The sequence below is a fragment of the Meleagris gallopavo genome, chromosome 3 (genome assembly GCF_905368555.1).
Source record: "Meleagris gallopavo chromosome 3, MGAL_WU_HG_1.1, whole genome shotgun sequence".
NCBI lineage: Eukaryota > Metazoa > Chordata > Aves > Galliformes > Phasianidae > Meleagris > Meleagris gallopavo.
The window spans coordinates 66607151-66629459 of NC_139406.1; the positions used below are offsets into that span (position 1 = coordinate 66607151).

At 40.9% G+C, this 22309-nt stretch overlaps 1 protein-coding gene across 5 annotated transcripts in view; it reads right to left on the reverse strand.

Moving 5' to 3' along the window:
* The window catches only part of PAG1 (phosphoprotein membrane anchor with glycosphingolipid microdomains 1), a 107832-nt gene that overhangs the window by 80716 nt on the left and 4807 nt on the right, over positions 1-22309 (reverse strand). For 4 of the 5 annotated variants that reach the window (XM_085221335.1, XM_085221338.1, XM_085221336.1 and 1 more), the window contains exon 2: positions 974-1034. The gene's annotated coding sequence lies outside the window, so the exon portion shown is untranslated. Of the gene's footprint in view, positions 1-973; positions 1035-16460; positions 16770-22309 lie in introns of those variants that run through there. The other variant, XM_085221340.1, reaches the window with a different exon arrangement.

Consider the following 22309-nt stretch of genomic DNA (forward strand, 5'->3'; position numbering starts at 1 on the left):
AAGCAGAAGTTTAGCTCTACTGCCATTGGATTTATCTTTGGTCCAGTACCATAACATCACTTACTAGAAACAGCTACACAAGGTCTGAGATACCTAGAATAAAAAACAACTAGAGTTTTTGAAAAAATCACATCTGCTAAGTGTTGGGAGTCCTTAATTATTTGAACAGCAATCCAGTATAAATGTGATGTTGCTTAAGTCTCATCAGACCTTCAGTAAATGAATGTAAAGCAGCACCAGCCTACATACTGAAGACTTGATCTCATTGCTCCTCATGCAAAGGAGCAAGATATGATCTGCAGGTTTGCATTCCCAGGGCAACTTCATAACCATAGCACTCTTCTTCATATCCTCTGTAGTGGGATAGCTTTGTAAATTCAACAGAAAATACGGCTCTCAGCTATTTTGTTATTTATTTTCTGTCCGTATCATGGAGACCTCATTAGCTATGCTTTCAGAAAGGCTTTGAAACAAGCAAACACAATGTATAGATCTGCAGCATCTACAGTACTCACAGCAGCAGCAGCTTTTAAGAACTTGGCAAAGTAAGCAAAGATGACAGACTCTGATAGGCAGCCATGGTTTGTTCTTTCAAAAGAGATCTACCAACCAAATCACCTAGCACCAGGGCAGGAGATGAGAGATAAGGAAAGGCTTTTTAAATAAGCATCAAAAACATATCTAGTTGATCTCAAGTCTTTCAGCTGAAAATGGTAGTACTGCTTCTTAAAGACATAGAAACAACTGTATTTTCAGAATGTATTATGTCTTTATTTTATACACAAACACGCAGCAAATCATGGCTCATGAAACTGTAAGTAAAGGCTTCTGTAAAATCTACGTCTAATATTGCTGCTACTCAATGTGATTGCTTAGCATCACATTGTTCATAAATCGAGGGCGTCTTCATAAAGCCGAACTAAAGCCAAGCTCATCACCACAGGAAACAAAAAGGAATCAGATAAATAATTACCTTAAGAGTCTCTGTAGAGCTTGATGTTCCAGTGATGGACAGTATCGGCAAATGCTTCCTCCTAGGTAAAAAAAAAAAAAGAAGAAATTTTCACAACTCTGAACATAGCTCAATTATGCCATGCTATAAGAACATATCAGAGAATATACATTATCTCCTGTTACTTCGAATTTAAAATCAATTTCAAAGAAAAATACTTTTAGAAAAAGTTTTCCCTCCTTTATTTGAAATACCCCAGACTAATTATTGTCATTTTTAAACTCATTCTCATTATTTTTATTAAAATCTCTGACTTTCCAAGTTCTTCCAAAGAAGTTAGACTGAATTTTGAAATCGTTATTATCTTGTCTATATAATGTTCACAATAACATGGATTTCATAGACCAAATTAATATGAAAGGCACCTGTACACAGGGTAGTTTATACCCATGCAGTGACAGTATCCTGCAGTGCTTTCTGCACTTTATTGTGCCCAGAAACTCACTGTTATTAGTGACTGTACTGGTTTGGTATCTAGAAAGAAAGAATCGAAGGCAGCGATGAGAGATCTGCTAAGCATAAAGAAAGGTGTGGAGGTTGCAGGTTTCCATCAGCACCAGCCTTGCAGTGCATACTTCTTGATATGGGATAATGTGGTGGCCACGTGGCTGCCAAATTTAACTAATCCAAATTTAACTAATTTGGATTGTAAACTGACTTAGGTAGAAGTAAATACCTTTCTTTTCCTGGATGCTTATTCCAGATGTAAAAGATCTTCCACCTTTAACTCTGTAGGGAACTGCCTTGCTGTAGTATTGGAAGACTAGTTTAAAATGAAGTTAGAGCATATCTTCAGTGGTTGGTTGCAATAACTTACTTGAATGGCTTTCAAAACTAAATTAGTTAAAAGTGCAGTACTGCCAAGTAAACTGAAATTGATATAAAATAGGCTAGTTCCGAAGGAATATACCATCTCTTCTACAGCACTAATTTTCAGAACAGACTCATGTTTCTAAAGCAGCTTAAGAAATGAGGGATGCTGCTGGGCTAACAGCCTGCTCAGAAGGATATACTGATTCAATTACTTTCTTTTGACGTAAGCCCAAATTACAATCAGCATAAGCACGTATTACAACTCAACCCCCCTGCACAAAGAAATAATTTCCTTTTTTGTAAGCATTAGCCAGCTGTTTTGCTGATTCAGGCCTCCCCATTACTGGCACGCTCTATACAAAATCATGCAGTGCAAGTGACTACAGAACTGTTGCTTGGTTACATTCTCAATTATCACAATGCTGGCCTTACTCATTCAGTGTCAAGGTCAATGCAATTGTTTCTTTTCTTTAATGATGAAGTATCCTGTTTATAAAATTTGTATCTGCTTCCTACTTGGTAAAATATTGCCCATTTCAGTCAATCATTGCTGGTTACTCCCGCAGAGAGACAAAGCGTGAGAAAATGACCTGCAGTGCTCATTTTTGCCCTTAAAACACAGCTTTTTTCTCAACTCCACCCATGATGCCAGCTGCTTCACAGCGACACACAGACACCAGTTTTACCACAAGATTTCCTTCCTTCTTTGTCATAGCCTGTTAAATATGGTAGAAATACATTCGCTGTATATTTATCCTTATTCTCTTCCCATCTAATCACAAGTGCAAGAAAAGTGGCAACTTTTAATTAGCATGCATCTCCAGCCAGTGGTGCAGGGAAAGCGAAGGCAAAGCAGGATTTTTTACGTCAGTTTTAAATCTGCAAAGGTTTTGGTTCCTCCCTGCCTTTGAGGGCAGGTGTCTGGTTGTGAGGACTGTGATGCACTTGAAGTACTCCACACTGCTGAATATTTCATAGCCCTTGAGAAGCATAGCTGTAATCAATGTGCAAATAATGAAATGGGCAGTGATAACGCAGCAGAGGTAAAGCGTGCCATTAGAAAGCATCATTGCTTTGGCTGTTAGGCAGGATAGCTGTAACAATTTATCACATTATTTGATAAAATAATAATGCTATCAGCTACAAAATCAAATCAAAATGAATGGTATGCCAAGAAAAAAATCAGAGAGCACCTTGGGGGACAACATGAATAGCAAAGAAAAAATCAGGAATAAAGAGGCAAAACCATCCATTAAGAGTCACAGAATTATAGAATGGCGTACGTTGGAGAGGACCTTAAGGATCATCTAATTCCAACCCCTGTGCCATAGGCAAGGTTGCCAACCACTAGATCACTGTCTGGGAATCAAGCCTGGCCTCGAATGCCTCCAGGGATGGGGATCCACAGCTTCTCTGGGCAGCCTGGTACAGAGCCTCATCACCCTCTGAGTGAAGAATTTCTTCCTAACATCTAACCTAAAACTCCCCTCTTTGAGTTTAAATCCATTCCCCCTTGTCCTATCACTATCTACCTGAGTAAAAAGTTGGTTCCCTTCCTGCTTGTAAACTCCTTTCAAGTATCAGAAGATCGCAATAAGGTCTCCCCAGAGCCTTCTTTTCTCCAAGCTAAACAAGCCCAACACCCTCAAACTTTCATCACAGGAGAGGTGCTCCAGCCCTTTGATCATCTTAGTGGCCCTCCTCTGGACTCTGCTCCACATCCTTCTCATATGAGTCGTATGGGCAGACATTTTTGATAAGTATTCTTATCACCAAAGATGATCCATATACATCTTTATTAACTTGGCTGGAGGTGTAGCTCAGACAACTAACTCTCGACTCCAAACTGCAGAGGTTTGGTATGGGTAAGCTGGGAAAGACAATCTGTGTGTAGGAAGGAACTACTTCAAACAACTTCTAACCTCCACCAGAGCAAGGGGAGTGATGACAGAGGCCAATACAGGCATAAAAGGATAGAGGCTGTCTTCCCCAGCACGTATCTTCTCAGACACCAGAGGAAATTCTGCTGAAGCACGGCTCCCATGGCTGCCTACTCTTTTCTACCTCCAAGCAAGCACTGACACTCACAGACACCTTCTGACACTGAAGTGGTATGCAATTAACAGAAGGCTCCATTAATTATCTCTGGATACTCATAAGAACAAGCTGAATATGAAGAATTAAGTTATTCTTAAAAACTACAGAATCAGAGAATTAAAGTAACTGGAAGGGACCTCGGGAGATCATGTAGTTCAATCTCCCTGCTAAAGCAGGTTCCCTACAGTAGGCTACAGAGGAAAACATCCAGAAAGGTTTTAATTATCTCCAGAGAAGAAAACTCCTCAATCTTTGTACCTTATTCCAGTGTTATGTCACTCTCAAATAAGATTTTCTTCATGTTCATATGGAAGTTCTTATGCTTCATTTTGTGCCCATTGCCTCTTGTTCTGTTGCTGGGGACCACTGCAAAAAAGCCTGGTTCCCTCCACTTGACTCCCCCCCAGTATATATTTATAAGCATTGATAAGATCCCCTCTCAGACTTCTCATCCCCAGAACGAGCAGTCCCAGGTTTCTCAGCCTTTCCCCGTAAGTGAAATGCTCCAGGCCCGTAATCATCTTTGTGGCCCTCCACTGGACTCTCTCTAGAAGTTCCACTTTTTGAACTGGGGAGCCCAGAACTGGACACAGTACTCCAGATGTGGCCTCACCAGGGCAGAGTAGATGGGGAAGGTAACCCTCCCTCAGGTCTGGAAAGGTCTGAATGGAAGACTGCAGGAGGTTCATTTGCAACACTGCATGTTGCAAGGTGAAATCTTGACGGACATGTGAGAATACTCAGTGGGATGTTGCAGACATGTGCAAGTAGAAAGCCAAAAACAGTGGGGGGAAAAAAATAGCTATGTTCTTGGAGAGAGAACCTTTATGTTCAAAGAAAGACTTCAATTAATGTCAGTCTAATCATCCTTTATGTATTTCAAAAAGTAGTTCACTGAAACTCCAAGAAACTAGGCACTTTTGTAAAAAAAAAATATATATATATATATACATATTGTTCTATATTAATGAAGGGGATAAATACATCTTCTTTGTTCAGTCTCTTTGTACTCACTATGCTGTCTATACAGATACCTTGTATTTTCATTGCTTTTCTCACCAGCAAGAGACAGGCAAGGTGGATAGGTTTAATATTGCCAAAGAAAATCTGGCATACACATGTTCAATGCAGCAGGGGGAAATCGGCTCTAACATCTCAGAAACATCACTTGTCACTCTGAAAGAAAGAAGTGTCTCAGGGTGATACTGCACTGGAGTCATTCCTGTGCTTGGATAATCAAAGGACTCTTCCTAGTGTTATCTTCCATCTGCCAGAGAAGAGATCACACAGATAGACCTTCTAGCCAGACGGAGTCACCAGAAATTCTCTTCATCAGAAAAACTCAGACACAATTGAGATGCTCTCATTCATATTCTCCTGCTTTCCCTCCTGCAAATACCCAAAGATAAATTACGCAGACAAACTCAGACTTAGACTTTAAATGTCACAGACAAATCTCACACTGCTCATTTTCTCTTCCTTTTTTTTCCCAGCATGAAAGAATTATTTTTATTAACTCACTGGGGGTCATGACAGACCTTAGACAATATAAGACTGGTGGAACTGCTCTCTGAGTTTCCTCGTTAAGCATCCCAAAAACTATTTCAACAGTTGCAAATGTTATGCAGCAGCATTGCCAGCTGTCTTCTGGATATCAGCATTCCAATCTGACCCCTTTGTAAAAATGAAAGGCTAGGGTGATAAAGGCTTCTGTAATTTATGAGATGTCTTTATTTATACAGAACTAGTTTTGGAGCAAGGATTGTTTGTATGTGTGTGCACACGCATACATGCAGTCTTAACATCAAGGGACTCCCAAATAATGCCTACTTCCAAAGTAAGGCTCTCACTCCCAAACATCCTCTTCCAAGATGCCAAGGCAGGCAGCAATTCCCTACTCACCCAGCTCCTTCTCCTTGTACAACTGAGTCTTAATGAGAACCTTGCAAAATTTGCAGTATCAATATGATATCGATATGATCTTCCAAGAGTATGTATTTGCCAATACGCTGAGAAAAAGCACTTGGAAGACAGTAATGGTATTTCCTGATGATGAGTAACAGGTGAGGCTGGCAGCAGCACTGCTTACTAAAGCTGTCTGGCACTTTGCTTTCTCAGAGCCATTTTCAACTGTTTAAATATGCAGCCCTGTGCTAAATTTCATTTTCAGTACCTCCATTAATGCACTGCATATATTTCTGAAAATAAAGCCAAAGAAAAATGCCTATCCCTGCCCGAGTGAAAAGGTCTTGGCATCCTTTTTCTTTGAAAAGTTTTAGTACCTCTAATCTTTGAAGCAGCCTTGACATGAAACAGGAAAAAAGCTTTTTGTCAGAGAAATGCTTTTACTGAACCCCAAAATGGGAAGGGTGCAATAATGTGAAAACAGGGAAAAAAAAAAAAAAGAATAATGAAAAGGGGAAAATTGGGACTGAGACGTGCGGGGAAGATGATGGATGAATGGCAAGGAAATTTGGCTGCCAAGACAGGGAGAAAAGCAAGGTGGTGGAGGGCAAAAAACTAGGGAGGAAGAATGGTGAGAGCCAGTCAATCTAGGCAAAAGCTAGGAAGAAAAAATGGGTAAAAAAGACTGGTAACCACATGGATGCAGAAGGACACAGAGCAAAGAAGGCAGCAATTGAGACCTGAGAGGGTCTGGCAACAAGAGAGAGTCAAGTGAGTGACAGGAAGGCAACATAAGTCCATCTGGGGTAAAAGAGGAAATGCACAGATCACTAAAAGAGGAAGAGTGGCTACAGAGGGAAGTACAAACAGCTGTTCTGGAGACAATTGGTCTGGAACATATTTTCTGCTTTAACACATTTCTAGCATAGCTGGCACCAAGAGCACAAAACAATAGAAAATATAATAGACTTGTCGTGATGTAGCAACATAATCTAATGGAGCTGTAGAATGGTTCTTCCAAACGATGACAAGCTAATGCACTGTTTCTGTTAACAATTCTATATCAATTTATATTAGCTGCAGATCTTGTTCAAACTCTCTTAGTTAGGTATGCCAGTGGCTTGAGGGTCCCCTCAGTCCTTTCTCCCCATGAGACACCAGGCAGGCCTTGTCTCTATATGCTGTCGCTGCATATAGAGGGAAACTTCACTACACTGGGAGGAAAGGCAGAAGGAAAAGGGGAAACGTGCCCCAGACTCATCCTAATGGGTCATGCATACAGCATGCTCAGATCTGAGTGCTCCTGGGTCCACTGGTGTAAGTGTGCCCTTAATTATTGCCATGGCAACCAAGTAAGTACACAACCACCCCTCCTCATGCTGTATTCTCTTTGTGAATTTTAATTCATGGAGCTGGCACACAGAGCCCAGGAAAAATGACTGAGATTTATTTCTTTATTGAAAAAGTGAAGGTAGCGGCGCTGCTGATGGCTGCTGCTAGAGTTATAGATGCATCACTATAAAATACTGCACTGGAAACCTTTCCCATGACCCAGCACAGAAGTAGTTTTTAAAGCAACTCAGCAATACAGTTAGATGTCAACAGCAGCCTCTTCAGCTTCTGGAAAAAAGATGAGGGGAGAGATCTCACCGCTCTGTGATGCAGTCATTCCAGTAAAGTCTAATTTCACATAATAAAGCCTAATTTCATGTAATTGGCTGGAGTCAATTCAAGAGGAGATCCTAGAGGGTGGGGGAAATTAGGGGAATGACAGGAAAGGCAAGAGAAAAAGCAACAGTATTCCAATTAGTCAAAAATATAAGAGCTGATGTCCTTGTGTTTCACCTCCTCTCTTCGCTGCCCATTAACTGAGGCTTCTGGGCCTAAACTGCCCTCACAGCTCCAGGCACCATCCACCCCTCAGCCCTCACCTCGGCTGCAGTAGTTCCAGAGACCAAAACTTTTGAGCTGTGCATAGGCCTCATCTATTCTCAGTACAGACCAGCCTAAAACACACACTGTTAATGGGAGAATCTCATTTTTCTGCTTTCAGAGTAACTCCAATAGAATGGGCTCATAAAAGCTTTCTTCCAGGATTCCCCCCACATTCTGCAGAGTGTTCTCCAACAAGGCATGACCTGGTTCACACAGGAGCCCAACATCAAAGTGGCATTATGGCTTTGTATCCCCAAAGGCCTTTGTGTAGCAGTACCCCACTAAACTCACACTATTTCTTGCCCTGGGGCCTCAACAGCTATTTCATAAACAGAGAAAATAATCAAACGCTGTGGTGATTTTAGGAGTGTTTTACATTAACTGTGGATTAGATGACTTCGTGCGAGTCAGGAATTGCTGCAGCTTCTACCACTGTTTTTTTTCCCCCATTTCTTCATCTAACAGCTGAGGTACCACCCTCAACTGCTCCTTTGCCTACACAGTCCCAGCTCAATAGTAACGAAGAAAAGAGACCCGAGCTCTCTGTGTCCCTCTACATAGATCTCCCGCTGCATTTTAAAAGAAAATGTATACTGGAAAGAACTCTCTCCATCGCAGGGGAGTTTTTGGGCTTCAAATTATTCCTCTATAAGTGAGATACAGTGAGGTGTAACAAATAAAATGGCCAGTGGCATCAGACTCAATGTGCTCTCCTACCAATTATTCCAGATTCAATTGCAAGACATCAAGAGTATGTGGTACATTTAAGGATACCCATCACCCTTTCTTTATCTTCCTCCTAATGGCACAGCCCAGCCCAGAGCTGAGTTGTCTGTGGAATACAGAGCACAGCAGACGATCATCGCGTGCTAAGATCTCAGCAGACTTGCCTTTAATCAAGCAACACAATTCAGAGCCAGTTCAAAAAAGGCATCTGAGTAAGAAAATACCCTGCACCTCTGCCACAGGGAAGCTTTCCTTCAGGAAATGTGCAGACAAAGCTGAAAAATGTAGCAATTTAAGAAGAACAAAATTGGACAGCAAGAACATTTACCTTTTATCTGAAAATGATTCATGAGACACCCCTATAAAGCGTCAGACAACAGCAAAGCAGTTCATCTGCTATTGATAACACAGCATTTCTAAGCCATCAATAACCATTTGAGTACTCCTGAAGTAGATTCAGCTTCATCTATATTATTTTCTTTATTGACAGACCAGGGATATGCTAATAGATGTTTATGAAAGTGCAAGATAGCAAAGTATTGCATGTTTTATCACGCTATCAAAGCAGAATCTTGTTCAGATACAGTTAGTGTATAATTTCTGTCCCTCTTAAAAGCTGGAAGGCAATCATTAGCATGTTGGATCTGGCAAGTTCATATTATCTATCTGATAATTACAGAAAGATGGAGAAGCCTTGAAAAAAAATTACTTGCAAATTTCTGCATTTTCTACATACCTGACCAAAATGCTATCACCATTACTTATATTAGCATATCTTTCCCATAAACTTTTACTCAGAACACATTAACGTCAATATAAAATGCATCATAAATTATTAGAAGCTGTACAAAAATTAGAACTATACAATCAGAGACTGGATGAAGGAAAATACTTGACAGTGATGACTAACTAAGGTTTCATGGTAATGTGCTGGGCAGTACTAGTCCAGATGAACACTGCAATGCAGCTCCAGCTTTTCAAAATATGTATACCATTAGTCAATTCTGTTCATACGGTAGCAGTGTCAACATGCTAGATACAGACCAAAAGATAATCCTATCCTCCAGAGACTGCCATATAAAAAGACAGAAAGATGAGAGATGAGAGAGATACAAGAGCATACATATGCATTCATATACAGAGTAATTGGGATGACTGGCCTGTGTCTCATTATCTCATTTATTCATGCTTCAGGTGAAGGAGAGACAAGGATGTAAGAGCAAGATCACAGAAGCTGGGGAGGGACGGCTATACAAGGAACTAGAAGAACAGAAAGAAAACAAACTGAACATGGAAGGAGAGACCATGGATTAAGAGCTTCTGCCAAAACCATGATTGATATAAAAACAAACAAACAAACAATAAAAAACAAAATAAAAAAACAACAATGCTCCATGCTATACAAAGGCAGGGCTAAAACCAGCAGGACCAGGGTAATAATGTCCAGTTTCTGGATTACTCAGACTCAAAGGTGGTTACAACAGGGCAGCACAATACAAATATAGGTCCTGCTCTTGCAAGACCGTCTTTAGACCAGAAGCTTCAGGCAGAGCCACCTGCATTACTGTGGGAATAATGACACATGAACCAGGATCCATCCACCTTGGTATCTGGTCCTGCTCAGCTCCTTGGCTGAAAGCAGGCTGCATGAGCACCTCCACAGACAGGCAAAGTTGAACTCAAACTGAACCTGTGCCAAACTACCAGGGTTTTCTCATGCTAATTTCCTCAGACAACCTTCAGCTCCCTTCTGATCAACCTCTTCCTGTCATCTGAACAGCAGACAATCACAATCCTGCAATTTGCAACAGTGGAGATTCAATGAGGTTATGCTCAAGGTTAGGAAGAAGCTTTTATCTCAAACCAGGAAAAAGAAAAGGGACTCAATCCCCACTGAAGAGCACTTCCGCATAGTCACTCAAGGCAGTTCCCAAGGCTGCTGCCTGAGCAAGATTTGGCCAATCCTGGATATATTTACCATGACTTTCATCATCACTGTACCTGCTCAGGACTTCTACCACCAGCTTTGCATTTAAAGAGAGTTACTCCCAAAACATATTGCCATAGAACTCAGCTCAGAGTCAACATATCGTTCAATGCTTCCTTATCTCCTAGAGATTAAATGCAGCTTCCAGTGCTCTTCTTCTGCTGAAGGGCCCAATGTCACTGCTTAGATGACATGGACCCTTATCTCTCCAGCTTATACACACCTTTTTAATTGCACTGGGGCCAGCTGCCTGGTCAGGGCCAGTGGAGATAAGGCGAGGAGCAGCCCTTGCAGCCATTTGGGCAGGAGCCGGAGGCAGCTTCAGCAAGGATCCCTTCCTGCCCTCATCTCTTCATTTGTGTTTCATCTAAATGAAGTCTTAGAATAAGACAAAAACAAGAAGACTGCTGCAAAAACACCAAAGAGCACACATCCTCCTTGGTGCTAATTCTGAAAACTACAGCAACTAACAAATAGATTCAATTACTGAGGTAGATGCTAACCCAATTCAAGGGAATTGGTACATATGTTATAACAAGACGCTGGAGTCTCTGCCTGATCACATTTACATGAAGAAATCATTTTATGCAAATCTCCTATCCACAAGTGAAGGCCATGCAGGAGAAAAGAAAGTGGTGTGCAAAGATTTGTGATGCATGTCGGATGGGCAATTTAAGGTAAATCATACCATTCGGTTATACAAGACATATAATCCGGAGAGAAAAAGAGTGTAGCTTCAAAGTCATAAATTATTTATAAATAATACGGTTATCTCACAAAATACCCAAAAGGCTAACCAGCTATTTTTGCCATTATTTTTTTTTCCACTTTCACAAATCCAGGAGAAGCTGAAGATGAACATTTATCAAGAAAGAGCTAATTTTTGGGAAGGGTGGACTTATGCAGTAAAGTTAGTTATGGGCTTGTGAACAGCATAGCAGGATGGCTGTGCTCATCCCACAAGAAGAAAGGAGAAGGCAAAAGAAGTGAGCTGAGTGTGCTAAGGAGAGAAACTGCTCCCTGGGAAGCTCTCACCCTCTCAGGACCATCACTGCTATTCAAAATCACTGCTTGCTTTCTGCCAGTTTCCATCTTCTTTTAAGTGAAATCCCCAAAAGGCAGCATGGAGATTTACAAGTTCCAGCAGCAGCACTATGGCACGCAGCACGCTTCCTGCCAGCAATGCCACCTCCTCAGAGTATGAGCTACACTCTGAGATGCACAGTGGCACCTCCGTACTCAGTTTTCTCAGCAGATGACACCTTCTCATCTTCTCACTCAGTGAAGCACCTGTCCATATTCCCCTAAAATACATAACTTTTTCTTTTTTTTTTTTAAATGTGCTTTCAGCTGCCCAATCATCCTACATGCCCACCAGTGCTACCCACTTTCTGATACACTTGCAGTTTATCATTTACTTTTACGTTGCACTCTCTGCTCTTCAAAGTCCTTTTAAGATCTTGGTATTCAGTCTATGTGTGACCCAACACAGTCCAGTTGTTTTCTGTTGGATTCGTTAGGGGCAGATATCCTCATGCTTTGTAGTCTGAATAACTCTTCTGTGCTTTTAGCAGATCACTCTTTTAGCCTGCTTATGTTCCGATGCAGATGCCTCACGTGACTTATACAATGTGCCCAAGCAGCCTCCCATGTCAAGCCTGAGGATATTAATTTTCTCCCTCCTGACATCATTCTGTTTTCAACTAGTTTCCTTTTATTTGTGTGTGGAAAGGTATTTCAGTTTCTAAAAAGCCCTTAAAGCTAAAAGATGGATATGCAAGCACTGTATCTCAGACCTTTTCTGAGACTCTTTGAAGTGTTGTTGTGTATTTCCATTGTAGAACAAAAAGCAATTTTTCCTAAGGGTAACATAAGTGTAATTCTTGAGTTTGCTTCTCGTATCATATGTGCAGTAATGAGGCAAATAAAACATAACAAAAAAAAAATCTGATTTATTTTCTTATTATCTTCAGATATTAGCATCACTTACCAATTTACAGCAATAAAGAGAAGGAAACATCATTAAACTTCTCAACTTCGGGAGTGTACCTTTTTTTAAATCACGGAAACTAAAACCAAACCTCATTCTTATATAATAAAAAGCAAATGTAGCACCAAATGTCATTTCACACATGCAACCACCACTGCACACTGAGTTTATACACATAATCCCTTTGAAGCCACAGCAGAGCATCAAAATGCAAATCCCAAAGTGTTAAGAAATCCACATTTTAGTTATCATGGAAATAAATATCCTCAATAGCTCATGTATACTTTGGCTTGTCAACCTTTGCAGCTTTAAAAAAAAAAAAAAGAACAAAAAAAAAAACCAACCAGCAAAAAGATTACTTTCTTAACCATTCTAAACATGTTAAAATGACTTCAAATGCCATATAAGCTCCAATCCTGCTGAACATTACTTCTTCCCACACTACAGGCTGTAGGTACCAAAACCAAAGAACTATATCTATTTTCTTTAGGAAGAAAAGTCTGTCCCTCTGTTGGTTAAACTTGTTCCAACTCAAGTCCGCATCCACTCTGCAGTTCAGATCTTGATGAAAAAGGAAATGTCACCCATTTTGTCGCTCGTGAAGGTCTAAGCCACCAGGTTACATATGCAGTTGTTTCTCTTTTGAAGTCTCTGATATTGCAAGTACATCCAGAACTGAAATTATTCTTATGCAACTTGAAGAGAACTCAGTAAAGGCTTAAATTTCATGGTTTTCTAAAATGGCAACTCTCCTTCTCCTTCAGGAAAATCAAACACCTCACGTTAAGACTGCTCCTCTTCTACCTCAAACAACATTATCCCTGACCTGCAAAGCCTTCCACAGTCACCAAGGATCATGCTTGAACAATCCTATTTACACTGAGAAGACAGCACTGATATATCCAAGATCAGTCTCTTTGCAAACTTTAACAATTCCAATATTGGAAATAAATTAAAATGAAAAAAAATATGCTTCAGTCTTCATTCTGCAAGCAGAGAGTCAGAAGATAAAAACAAATTGGAAATCAATAGTTAAAGGGTAACTCCACTGCTGCTGCCCTACTGACAAAGATTAAAACTATGCCTGAAATTAATATAAAATTAGCTTGCATAACAAGATGAGAAAGCTAAGGTCACAGATAATGGTTCCATTGCTTCCACTTGCATAAAAAGGTGCGCATTTTGAGAGTTTTTTCCAGGCTGCCATTAGCTCTGTCAGAACGAAGAAACAAATTCAGTGGCACACCTTTGTGTTTTACAACAAAAACACTCTCCGTAGGCCTGTATCGATAAAAGTCTCCTGCCTTGCATCTTGGCTATGATACTGCTTACGGGCTATCAGCATGACAGCCAAGCTCACCACCTAGTTTGTCATTCCATGGAAACAAATGTGACATGATGCTGGCAGCAAAAATACAGCTACTACGAACTGAGCTTTAAAGAAAAAAGAAATCTGTAGAAAAAGCCACACAAGTGAAAAGCACAATAAACATTATCTGTATAACATTTAGAGACTCAAGTCACTGCTAAGAATGAGATTTCTGCTTATTTTTTCACATCTGTGGTCATAGCAGGATGAAAATATCTTTTTGTGTACACCGTACAGGATAAAATGACAAACACCTTTCCTGCTGAACAAACTAGTGTACATATGCAAGAGTTTCTGTTTTAAAAATTGAGGTTGAAAAAGCAGAACTGAACTGAGAAGCAGACATGAGGTACCCAGAATGTATTGATAGTCTTTTCTGGGCAAGTGGAGAACCGTCTTCAAGTTCTTTAAAGGACAAAACAGGGAACTGTTATTTAAGAACAGGCTCTCTTCAAAAACGTTCTGTTTGCACGGAAGATGGCATAGAAGTGGTCCTGCCACTCATCCAGCACAGCTGCTTTCAAGTGCAGTTGGTCTGGTCACACAATCACAGGATGGATGAAGTTGGCAGGGGCCTCTGGGTCCTTCTGGCCCAACCCCTGCTCCAGCAGGGACTCAGCACAGGGGGTCAAAGGCCATGTCCACGCTGCTAATAAAGATCTCCAAGGAGACTCCACAGCCTCTCTATACCAGTCTCCCATAAAGTAAAGAAGTGCTTCCCGGTGGTCAGAGGGAGCTTCCTGTGTTCTAGGTTGTGCCCACCGCCTCTTGTCTAGGCACTGACTACCACTGAACAGAGCCTGGCTGCATCCTCTTGGCACCCTCCCTTCAGGAGTGTCCTTTCAGGATCCTGATGAGATCCCTGATGAGCCTTCTCCAAGATGAACAGGTCTGGTTCTCTCAGCCTCCCCTCACAGGAGGGGTGCTCCCCAGACCCCTAATCATCTTCACAGCCTTTCACTGGACTCTTTCTCCCCAGCATATCCAGATCTCTCTTGTACTGGGGAGCTCAGGGCTGGACACAGCACTCCAGGTGTGTCCTCACGAGTACTGAGCAGAAGGGAAGGATCACCTCCCTCGACCCGTCCACAACACTTGGCAGAATGCAGCCAGGATACCAATTCTTAGTCTCAAGGGCACATTGCAGGCTCACGTTCAGTATGGTGTCCACCGGAACTCCCAGGTCCTCTTCTCCAAAACTGCTTTCCACCTGGTGCCTGGGGCTGTTCCTCCCCAGATGCAGAACTCTGCACCTTCTCTTATTGCAAAGTCATTCCCACTTGTTTAAATGTTGAATATGTGACAATACCTGGCTACTCTCCATAACACAGCCAAAGCTGATGTCTTGTGGACACAGCAATGACCAGCTGAGGCCAGCAACAGTTTCACCGGAAGCCAGGCTTTTCTCTCCCAGTATAAACTACCTATAGTCCTAAATCCCCAGTTAGCTACATCCACCTGCAAGATCAACTCGCAATATCAACATCCCCTAATTCAAAGTTTGGTACACACCAAATCACTGAACCATGCTTTTGGAGGTTAACCTCTTCCTTCATCAAATCCCTTCTGCTGCCAGGGCTAAGTGAAAAAAAATCCGTAAGAGAAGATGACTTGAAAGAGTGAGGAAAAAGCAAGTTTAAATATGCGGTGCACATCTTCAGCACCTCTCTGATTTTAGACTGAAACACGAATTGCAGGGAGAGAATGCTACACTGCACTTCTCCCTTCCATGGTAGTCCCATCCTTAGTATATGATTGACTTAAAAGAATAGAATTTTTTCAAAAAGCCTGTTCCTACCCATGTAAAATCAGGTTGATGCAGACACACACGAGGCTGTGGTAGCGAAGTGTTTAAGTCTCATCATTTATCTACACCAATCTTCACACTTATTTTTCTGAAGTCAATCTTTGTAAGCTGCTGATGAACTGCAGGGTGCATTATTTTTATTCAATGAACATTTCAGAGTTCGACTTCAGAAAACTGATTACTCTACTGACAGATAGCTTAAGCACAGACATTAATGAGTGTTTGGTTTTTGTCTCTATTACTCTAGATTTCAGTGAAAGGATGCCTTTTCTGTTTGAAGCTGCTACTTTTTTTTAAGCATTAGTATAATTAAATATACAAGCTAATATACAATACAGAAAATACTACTGCTCGGTGGAACAAGAGCATGCCTCTCACAGTGTGGAACACAGAAACTGCAAAGCCTTGGAAGTTCTCGCTCTATGGAATCACAGCACTTGCAAAATGTAATTTCTGTCCTCTTCTGAAAACAAGTTTTCAGAAAATGTTTGCAACTGTCTATCCTGAATAAAATATTCTTGATTGCTGATCAAAACTGATAACTGCTGCTAATTTTACCACTGTCCAATTTCAGCAACTCCCACAGCTGGGAGAAGCAAAGAGCTGACAAAAGCCAACCCAGCATTGCCAGGCTCCCAGACAACCAAGCATGAGGCCTGTAACCCCAAGGCTTAGTAGCCCAGGTAATTCCAACCAGCTCCTCACATTGTGGAGGGCTCTGGCACTTCCAGGCCCTGTGCTCCATGGCTGGCAACGCAACCCCCAGGTCACCTCCCTCCAGAAATAAAAGCAGAAAGGACCGAGTTGCTGCAGTTCTACCTTGCCATCATCTCTGGAGTTGCTGGAAGCCAGGCAGTTCTGGTAAGGCTACCCTTGTCCACTTGTCCAAACAAGAGCTTGAAGGCCATCATGTGTTTCGTAGGTTGGATCTCACTTGCCAGCCAAACCCAGCTGTTTCTGGAAACCATCAACTGAAACTGCTGATGCTAGCGCGTCCAGGAATGAAATGCACCACATAGTGCATGTACCGTGTCTAAATGCTGACAAAACGCTGAGTTACTGGCTATCTGCCTGCTGTAAACAATTCAGCTAATTTCCTCACAATAACTACTTCTCATTTTGAAGGGAAAATCAATCTTCTGCTTGTAGGCTAGTTTGCTTTCTCCAGCACTTCTCTAGGACTGTGTCACCAGACTTGCTCAGGAAGATGCCAACAGTCGTCTGCAAACCAACATCCATCAGTTCATACTGACTGGTTAGAGCTCATACTAACACACTCTCATAACCAGATACAGACATCACTTTTTCCAATACAAGTTGTCTGTTAATATGAATCAGCTCCTCATGTACGGGCTGCTCAGAAATGAGACAAACTTGTTAAACAAATTAAAGGTGGACTCTCAAGTGAGGAAGGGCTTCAGGGTTCAATCACACAAATCAAAATACACAACTAATACTGAAATATAAATCGAGAGTATGAAGTGAAATCTTAATTTTGAGAATGGAAAGAAAAATTAATCCGTGCTTTCACTTCAGTCAATAAAATTGACTGGAACAACAATTTAAAAGATTGGACAGACTGTCCACTAAGATACTCTTGAAGACTGAACTGCTGTGCCATACCTCCACATAATTAGTGCAAAACCCTTTCCCAGTATATTGGCAAATTCCATATCCTTAATTGCTAGGTATATCCTGTTCCAAACCGGTTACATTGGCAGCACTAAAAGGTGCTGATAGGTATGCATGCCATTTGAATACCATGGACACCGCTGAGAGAAAAAAACAAACAGGAATGAAAATCACATGAAAAAAAATAATAATCTGCATTAATAGATAACATTTAAGTACAGATTCAATACAGGTGGTCTATAGGCAACTGTTTACCTAAGCTCCCATGCATGATGCCACATGCCACTACTCCCCAGTGCGATTAATTAATCACCACAGGAAAGCTGTGTGACAAGTCACATCACTAGAGTCACGAAATGGAGGTCACTGTACCAGCCAATAAATGGCACATTAAAAAAAGAGAAAAAAAGGCAGAAAATGTTCTTTATACTTTCCACTTAAATATGAACATGAGGGATTTATTTTACTAATCTGTGGCTGGCAGTGTTGGGGCTACGTGGAGCTGCAGAGACAAATGTTTAATTTCCAATCCCCCCCTTCAGCCACATCAAGGTAAGAAAGAAGAGCGCTTCTGTCACTTCTGAGCTGATTACTGCAACACAGCCAATATTATTTTCTGGCTTCCCTCCCATTACTAGGACAGCCAATTAAGATGGCCAAGATGGTACAAAACATACCTTTTTACAGCATTCTCTTCTGTATTTTATTTTGCCTGCCCGTTTACAATTCTACATTTCTATACCAGCAGTGTGTTGAGGAGGGCAAAGGAACTGCACAAGGAACTTTGTCTGTCCAAATCTCAGCGTACCCAGACTGATAAAGCACTAAGTCACAATTAGCCATTCTGGGGGAAGTGCTCTTTCTTACAAAAATGTACTAAAAATGAGGCAACAGTTTGACAGTATCTCAAAGTGCGAAACAGAATACACAGATCCAGTTTGGCCTTTATCTGTATTCCTCTCCTTTTTCCTTAGGCAAGCAGATCTATAAAGCTTCTCATCTAATGCCTTAGATTAATAAATGATGAAGCTACAAACAGCAAAGTCCCAACCTTCTATGATGTGAGCTCAATTACTTTGCATTTAATAAGAATAAAGGAAAATGAAATTAATTTAATCTCTGTAATTGCCATGCTAAATGACACAATCTTGCCTATTATAACAGATAAAAACAATATATTTACATTTACCAAATATCATCATAAGAAATCTAATCTTTACTCTGAACAATATTCTATGATGTATTAGGTACCATCCTTGGGAACGTACGTGCCAAATGCTGCAACAGAAGACAGGGCAAGCCATGCTTTCATCCAATACTTGGCTTTGGATCAGAGCTACTTTTTAACTATGCTCAGTGTTTAAAAGGAAAACAAAATTATATTTAGAAATGTGCTTCATGAAGATTCTTAATTAAAGTAGCGTGGAACTATGTGTTTTCTTAGAGTTCTAATAGTAAGAGTTTAAGTCCATGCACTCAACCAGAAGGAAAAGCAGCAGAAAGAAAGAACCTTTTGCAGGTTGTGTAATTTGCTAGGACACCACCTTCAATACCACCAGCAGTCATTTCCTCCAGCCACTTCCTCAAGCTCACCTCTCAAACCAATGTCTCCAAGTGGCAGCAAGGTGCAGGCACCACTGCTTCCACACAGCCCTCAATTCCAGATCTGTATTTCTCCTTGCTGCTTTAACCAAATCCTGCACATCAGACCTCCTCAAACCAGGGCCCTTATTTCACATTAATTCTCCCCCACAACGGCACAATCTGCAGGACTTCAGGTCACCTTCTCTTTCATTTTGAAATAATTTTTCTTAAAGGTGAGTAAGTAGGACAGTCAGCACTATCCCAAACAAGATTTCTCCACAGCCCTGCCCCATGTCCTTTCATGCAACTCTTGAAAAAGCCTGCCTGAAGCAACCTAGGATTTTGCTTTGCCATTCCTGGTGGCCGCACCGCAGTGGTGGCTCACAGCCATGTGACAACAAGCATATCCAGCTCTTTCTCTTCTTCAGTGACTTCCAAACGATGAGCCCCCTAATCCCTTTGGCTTCAGCTGTAAAATTCCCATTGATCGATAATTGATTTTCCACTGATGTAGAATCAGGCACTTTTACTACACCACTATGAATTAACAGAAGAGAGCTCTGCTAATCCTTTATAAGCAAGCTTAATCTTTTGGTTTATAGAAGGAGCAAAGGCCGCCTTTTCTCCAATATCAGGAAGAATTTTTTTCACATTTTATTTGACCAAAACCAGTACTTTTTGGAAGTCACCAGTCTGGATAGCACCACAGATGCACATTTCTGCCAGGTGAAAATGGAAGAACCTGAGCTATGAATTCTGAAGTCAAAAGCTGGTATCAGCTCTCTGGGACTTTAGTCCATAAAACGTGTTCTCATTCAGAAACAGCAGACTGACAAAGACTTTACAGCATTCACCTTTCAATTAAACACGAGTAACATCTGAAAGCTCACATTAAAATAGCTGTAAGATTTGTTAGAGTTCTCTTACTTACATTATTTGAACATTTCTTGTACATTAGCTATAGTTAGGGCTATTGAACTGCAAGCAAATAGCTCCTACCAAGACTGCTACAGAACTTGGCTAGTATCTTTAAAGCAATAAAGTCATCAGAAAGATGAATTTATCTTACAATAGGATACTTTTTTCATTAAAATGAGATTTTGTTAGATAGTAATCAAATGTGCTTTATCAAGTCTACGGGTAGCAGAAAGGCTTTCCTTTTTATAACAGAAAAGTAAACTCATCACTATGCTTCAATGCCTGGTAAACAAGAGCTCAATCAAGTAAACCCCTACTCCACTGAGAGGCCACTACTCACAAAGACTTGTTCCACTGCAGTCTGTGCAAGGACACTCAAAAACACTAAAATCTTGACATATCAAGCCCAAATATAACAGTTGTAATTGGTACTGCACATCAAATAGCCCTTAATTTGACACCCTGCAGGGCACTAGATGCAAACATTTCACTGATTTAGTGATTCATCATAAGCACTGCTCCTACAGTGGGATAAAAACAAGTCTTAAATAGAACAGCTAAGTTCTGAAATGCCACCTTCCTCCATAGGACAATAAAATGTTTGTTGCCATGTATTTCATTTCCCCTGCTCAGGTGGGTGACCTTTTGAAAGGAGCATTGGAGGCTGACACACATCCTCATTAAAGCCGTGCCTCTGTCTTCCCCTGTGTCTACAAGAACAATGAGCACGTGAGGGATGAAGTGAGAAATCCGAGGAGTAATTAAGAGATTTTGTTTCAGGGAGTTATCAATTATTTATGAGTAAATTCCCAGATGAACACATCCAAAGATGAACAGTTTTTAATACATTTCACTTCTGTACACATGGCACAACGCAATCAGACATGAGCTAAATTGAATGTCTGTTTGTGGTGTCAAATGGTGAGCAGAATCTGGGCATCAGTATATCACTGTTACGTATTTAAAGTACAAGAGTCTGCTAAATGTAAAGATCTTTCACGACATTTCTCCAACTCATAAAGAAATCATTCTTTATATTATCTCTTACTCATCAAGATTGCAACAGAGAAAAAGCTCATACTGAAAATTTTCTGTAATTACACTAACATAGTTCTCTAAATAGTGCAATTTTCAAAATCTTACAAACATATCAGCCAGTTTTGAATGGAATTTTATTCCACAATGGAATGAAATGAACCTGAACTGTTATTATTAAGAAAATACCAAGCTATGGTCTTTTCCTCCAAAACAGGGTTTAATCCTATTCAAAACAAAACATTTTACTTTTCTATTTGTCTACTGTCCATTTTAAACAGAAGATCCAAAGACTCTTTGTGATATGGAAAATACAAGTGTATATATAAAATACCCCTCCCTGTTGTAGGAGGATTGGAACTTGATGATCCTTAGGATCCCTTCCAACCCAAGACATTCTATGATTCTATGATACATGGTGGTCTTCCTCGTGAAGCAAGTACTATGGAACCAAATCACTGCATGCATTAAGGATGCTTTCCACAGCAAGTTGATGATCTATTTAAACATGCTGTCACTGCAAACAGTCATCCTGGAAATCTAGAAATGAAAAACAAACCTGCTGTCACACCTTCAGGTTTGCAGAACTGTTATTTCAACTGTTCTTTCAACTCCTCCTTCCCGGACATTCCAACCAAAGCAATGCTGACAGTGTCACCAAGGCTGCTGTAGTCATCATTCAGTGCATATAGCAAATGTCAAGATGGCTTCAGGGCCACCTTTAGCATGGAGTTCAAGTCTTTCATGAAACAAAGTTTCAGGCACAGCCAGACATACCCTACAGAACGAGTCTCCCCAGCATTATACCACTGCATGCCACGTGCAGCTGCCTCGCAGGCAGCCCTACAGACACTGCGTGGAGAGGGCTCATGCAAGTCACACCCAGTGGGGACAGGGCTCTTGTGGTGCAACCTGGTTTCAGGCTCTCAGCTGTGTGGCTGCTGAGGGGGGAGGCATGCAGGAACACTGCAGGTTCTTCAACCCAAGAGTCATCTGCAAGCTGCCTTCCAAGGGATGATTGTGGGAACAAGCTCATCAGAAACATACTCTAGAGCAAGCACTTTCTTCCTCTTTCACAGAACTGCAGAAGAGCTAGGTCTACCATGTGCTCTCCACCCCTCCTGTTTAGATCAGCACTCACCTCAGCACTTCGACAATTCCAGGAGTAATGTCCACTCTTGTCCTACCCTAGCTAGATTAAACTTGTCCAGTACCAAGAAGAAAACCACTTAGAAATTCATTTTAGGTTTGTTTGCAGTAGATTAGAGTGTTTGTTATGTATTTGGATGAAAGGAGCACATTAAGTACATCTATATTTACTTCAATACAGTAGCTCTTGAAGTTAGATGAAAAGATTTACGCTGGCCAAGCTAGTTTATTTATCCACATAAGCTATGTTCTCAAAGGTTCATCTTCATCATGTTTACATGAAAGTAGACAGAATTTTTCAAGGGTTGTATCACATTCTGAGAACTGGAAAGGGACAAAAGAAACTTCTG